Source organism: Teleopsis dalmanni, chromosome 1 (assembly GCF_002237135.1).
Source record: "Teleopsis dalmanni isolate 2A chromosome 1, ASM223713v2, whole genome shotgun sequence".
In the NCBI taxonomy this organism is placed as follows: Eukaryota; Metazoa; Arthropoda; class Insecta; order Diptera; family Diopsidae; genus Teleopsis; species Teleopsis dalmanni.
Window position 1 is genome coordinate 33,210,571 of NC_051846.1, and position 6,318 is coordinate 33,216,888.

Below are 6,318 nucleotides of genomic sequence, written 5' to 3' on the forward strand. Positions count from 1 at the left end.
GCAGCAACACTTAATTATAACCGAAAGATATGAAACGGCCAATGAGCACTGCCACAGATATGCAATACAAATGTGCAATTAAAATGTATTTCCATATACGAGATGATTGTGTACACAATACATTAAACCAAAAATCAAAATTGTTTATTGAAATGTGAAGCCAGAACATTTATGCCAAAGAACATGAGCATGAGCAGCTACAAGTGGAATCCAGAGTCCAACAAGCGGCCTGGTCAAGCCAACATGCAAGCGTAATATTTCAAATGTTGCAACATAAAATTCAGCAATTGCTGCATTCAACTAAACATGTATCTCAGCTACTGTGTGTTTATGTGATTGTGTATCTGTGACGAGTGCAGCAGACAGCATAAGTTTATATTAATTTTGTTATAAATCCTTGTTAAATGCAACCTGCTTCTGCGAATGACAGGTGCAATCGAGCCATTGTCAGCACCAGCATTGGCACAGTAACTGTAGCAACACATCGGACTCACTCACTCACCACCTGCCAAAGTTCATATTGAATATTTTAAAAATTTTTATTTTTATATTTTCAGCATCAGCATCAGCATCTTTTACTTAATACGAGTATCTTAATATCTCCTTTAAAGCTTGCGAGTATTTTTTTCAGCTGGGCGCACTGCAACAACTCAACCGATTTGATTTTTTATGCGCTTTACCAAATTTTTTCTGCCGTCTGCGTTTGTATCGCGTGCGTTGGCGACAAACGTCTCTGGCTGGTCGATTGGTCGTTGGTGCCTCAAGTTCGTTGCTCCTTTAATAGTCTTTTCTTTTCTTTATTGTCAAAGATATTTTTATACTTTGTTCCAATATTGATTGATATGTTCAGGGATTTATTGAATCAATGATGGGACTCAGTTTCACTTATTTGCGATGAACAATTTTTAATGGTTTTTAATATTAACATTAGAAAATGGTAAATATATTATTAATATGAATACCTAAGAGACGTAATAACTCATGTTAATATTGAAGAATTTTTAACAAAATTTGCTTTAAATTTATATTTTATTTTAAAGACGTAATGAGATTGCTATCATACCAATCTACATATATTAAACACCAACACTAATTTCACTATAGTGCGCTAAAATTTTTTAAACATAAATTAATATTTTGTCATATATACATATATATAGTAAATTATGGTAAAAAAATGTGTGATATTCCAGATGATATGATAAAAGTTTTAGCTATCTTGACATCAATTAGAGAATTCTTGATTAAAGTCCAAAACCACTTTTCAACTATGAAGAAAATTAAAGCTGCATCCCTCAAGGACTCGCATTGTATTCTTTATTCTATAATTTTCTGTTTTTTTATAACAATAAGTTGTAGAATCTTAAAAACTAATAACATTACATTACAAATTATTTTATATGTACATGCTACAATAAAATATAAAAATTATTTGTAAATTATTTTAAGACGCCTCTGAATAAGTAGCCAGGGTTTATTTGCCAGATATCACGGGTGCATAAGTTCAAATAAACAGAATTATGTTTAAGAAAGCGTGATGCCGGGTCTATCTTTCCTTTTAATTCGAGAGGAATTGAATATTAACTGGAATTAATCATATTAGCTGGAGGTTTAGCCAGCGGATTCATATGATTTTCAAGAAGTGAGACATGTTTCTGCCGTATTCTCTAAAACTAAACTATAACCAACGGAACTTTCAAATCGAAATATATTTTTTTATTTCTGATATACCAGAGTGCACCAGATTCTAAAGTCTATATACAAAATTATCGAAGGACCATTGCACCTATAGAAGAACAAAAATGAGCCATCCTTTTCGAATTTGATATGCACCTATATACTTACACGAAGCAAGCGATAGTTTGGTGTAAAGTCAAATACCTCCTGTGCGAAATGGTTGAATGCTCTTGAAATCTTCAGTGTAGAATGGGATAATTTTCGATTTCTTGCAATAAATTAATACTTTCAATTTCTTTATTATTGTAAAAATTAATGGTCTGACGAGGTGTTTTTGATGCATATATTTTGAGGAATTTTGAGTCTTACTATCCAGTTAGGTTCATATAAAAACTGAGTTGATTATACTACATAAGCTGAAAAATCCTAATGTTGACATATGTTGACGATTCTATTGAAAAACCATATATTTATTAAAAACTGTTTTCTTAAATACTAGATTTTATAATTTATAGGTTTTTGTAACTTGCTCTATCAAACAAACGATGCATTGGCTTCAAAAGGCATTTCCTTTCTATAATGAAATTAATTTATGATATAGCCCATGTATATAATCACTAGCTACAAATATGAAGAGATTTGACATACTTTAAGGAGATCACCTCATGTAATTTGTTTTTGAGTATTGAACTAGACTCCATTGAAGCAGAGAAAAGCTAAGAGTTATTAAGTCATTTTAACCGCAGATGATTCAGATGCTCTTTAAGAAATACAATGAATTGATAATGATGACCTAGAAAGTTAGATATTATTTTTAACTATAAAATACTTTGGGGCTAACCTTGCAATGAGAGATTAATCCAAAGCATCCACCTAATAAGATTAGTCCAAGGCAACTTTAAGTAAAGAAATGGCCTCCGAACCTGCCGTAATCGGTTTATTTGTATATTACAACTTCCCCTAGCATACCGACGGACGAAAACAGATATACTGTTCGGTCGTCATTTCGTCCTCATTCGATCTCATTCGTGAAAAACAGGCATCACTACAGGGAAGCTGAGGTTGACATTTTGCATAGAGAGGCTGTTAGAGACGCAACATGCACCATGATCGGTGTATGATAATGGCCGAAGTTAACTTGGCGAAGAACAGTGGGTCAGGAAACAGGACAGTCGATTGGTGAACTACGCGTAATTGCGCGCAACAGAGATAATTGGAGAAGCTATGTGAATCTACTTTGTGAATAGAAAATGTTTATAATATTTTCAAATTAAAAACACATCAATTATAAAAATAATAATAGAGCACTTATTTGACTGTAGCGAATTTCGTAGAAAATATAAAAATAAGAGCATTTTAAAGAAAATAAATTTTAGTGGTTAGCCTACTTAGTGGACATAATCAATGTTAAAAGTCCGATACCTTTTCTTTATATAAGTTTTTTTAATTTATGTTAATTTTTTTTAAATATATATATACTTCCAGTTCTTAAATAAATATTTGATAAACATAGCAAACATAACAAAACTTCTTAAAGCCATCATAATAATATTTAAATATATTATTTTAAATTTAATATACAATTTTTCAATTTTTAACAGACGAAAATATATTTCATTTTCTAAATTATCTCATCAGCGTTAATAAAATAAATTACTTCAAATAATACAACAGCTAAAGTCATTAGGAAAACGTCCCTTGTTTATCGCAGTATGACGATAACTTAAAGTCAATCAAATACGAATTCCATTTATCCTTTTGGCACTAAGAACATGAAAGGATAATTACAGCAACCAAATGAAAATCTCTACAGGAGGTTCTCAAACAATGCAAGCACCAAAGCCAGAAGTATTCGGTGTTTTGAGTTAAATATTATCTTCGTCCTTTTTCGTACATTTTAAACTAATTGCAGGAAAAGGACTTGAGTCAGGGTGCTGACAGACACAGGCTACCCAAGTGGCATTCATTAATAAATTTTAACTATTTTGTAAATAATTTCGTCATGTCAGAAGAAAAATGGAAGAAAATCTAATTAAATACCACTAGACAGAAATTTAATTTGAATGTTAAAATAAATAAGTTAAATAAATAAATAATATACATTTGCTTGTTAACTAATTAATTAAATACATGAATCTGACTATAAGATAATTTAAATTATAAAATTTTTATTTTAGAACTAAGTTAAAAGTTAATTTTTATTTCTATGAAATATTAAAAAATCTTCCTTTATCAATCTCATAGCACTTCGTTTATTATTGTCTAGCATTTGCAAGAACAAGATTCAGATTGTTGGATTATGATGTTTTGAGAATATTATAAATAATTTTTTTTTTTCTTATATCTAATCTTCTTAAATTCATTATGAAAACCAAGCAATTCAAGTGAAAGTAGTCTACTCCATAACTTACCAAAAGTACTTAATTTTGTTTTGGATACGGACACAATGGTCAACTGCCTGAATGTCTTGGTTATATACTCCCTTACACTGAAGAAAAAACAAATATACCATAGCTCAAGCAAACTCTGTAGGATTTTAATCTAATCAGTACAAATATCTTGCAGTGTAAGGTAATCCTATTTTTTTTTCATCTCAGAATCAATGTAACAAGCGTTTTAATCACCAATCAACGAAAACTTTAAAATAGAAAAAAGGAAGCTGATCTCCACTATCAATTCTAATGACATATAAATACGCCAACATTATTATATATGCTAATAATCGACAGTCGCAAAATCTCTGCCATTTTGCAGCACTTAATCCAAAACTATCTAAAGCTACAATAATCTCATGCCTAAGTTAGTTAGTAGCACTCGTCTTGATAACTGTTTTTGATAGTTCCAATCATGACAACTGATAAGCTGACGAAATGCGTCCCTTATTTAATTAATTACGAAGGAATGGGAGTAATCCAATAATATAAAAGAATACTAACAGCACATTTGAATAATTAACTAAAATTCTAACAGATTTTTGAATAGGTCTAAATAGATTTAAATAAAAATAATGAACAGACTGTTTATCTGAGCATTATTCCATTAACTATAAACTTCATTAACATCTTTAATCTATTGACATCTTTGAAAGAAAAAATAAAGACCGTTACCAATAATAATAGTAAGCTTAATTATTATTAATTATTATTATTTGGTTTGTCAATAGCTTGAATTTGGTATAATTAAATAATCATCCTCCAGGGATAGAATAATATATCTCATACATCTCATATAAAAAGAGGTCTAAAATATCTATATGCTATTCATTGAACGAAATTTAGGATCTAGGAGCTCAAACCAAACTTATAGAGAACTTATATGGTTAATCAGTAGCCTGAATTTAGCCCTGAACCTCCCTCCAGGGCTAGCACAATATATCTCATATATCGCTATGTATCATTATCTTTTCCTATAATAGATAGATGTAAGAGATCTAAGTTGTTGTAGCGTTTAGTTCTTTTTTTTACTTAACACTGGGTTGAATTACATAGTTTGGAGTATTAACCAAACTCTTAATGCTTATTAAATTAAGCACAAATTATAATTATAACTCATTGTGAAACCACGGATGAAGTATCATTCGTGCGCCAGAACTGAAGACAGCCTTAAAGGTGGAAACGTCTACTGTGCGAACGTTCGTTTGAAAATCATCTTTTTTCAAATAGACGAGAAACCAATTTGATAAGTCTATAAATTATACATAATTTCTTATTTTAAAGCAAGAAAATTAGCTAGTTTGTCAGTTTCATCAAGTCAATTAGAAAACGAACCCCACAAATTTTGAATCTTGTACTAACTTATAATAAGCACTTAAATATGAAGTAGAATAAAGTTTTCTTCTCATCTACATAACCATAATCCCAAAAAAAGTTGTTCCTATGTTTGCCATAATCTTCCTAACACATAGTGTCCTGCCAGTAACGATATTGTAGTACAGAGTTGATTTTGGTTTCGGTCTAGTTGAATCAGATGACTAGTACCTGAACAAAGGGTCTATAATCTAATTTTTTTCAAACGTATTTTAAAACTTTATTTTTTCAAATATCTGCATATTTCTAAGGCTAAATCTTCTTCAAACAATTTAACCAGTGAACATATTTCCGGTATATTTCCATGCAATAAAATTATATAATGATTATACCTGAACTATAGCTTGAATAAAAACTATATTTAAAAAGAAACTAATAGATTAATTAGCTATCTGCTGGAACTAAATTAATTACAATCTGTTTATAAGCTCGTTCTAATTTAAAAAGCATGGTAAGTGCTTTGGTTAGTTTCACTTACAAATATAGTCACAAAAACTAGGAACTTGAGCATTGGCTACTTGTGGAACATCTCGATTAGTCAATCATTTCTAATTTGACAGGTAGGAATTCTAAGCCTGGCACTTGTATTCTAACAAATTTTGTACGGTCTATAAACTAATTAAATAAATATTCAAATATTTCCTAAAAGATCACTAACGATGTGTACTTGACAATGACAGCGTTGTATGGTCAGCTAAATTTTAATAAATTAATCAAAATTTTGTTGTTGCTTCTTTGTTACTGTTCGAACCCTTCTAGTTTCTTTTTGTCACAAGTCACGTCACTTTCGACAAAAATTAACTTTAATTCTGTTCATATATAAGATGAGCTGATA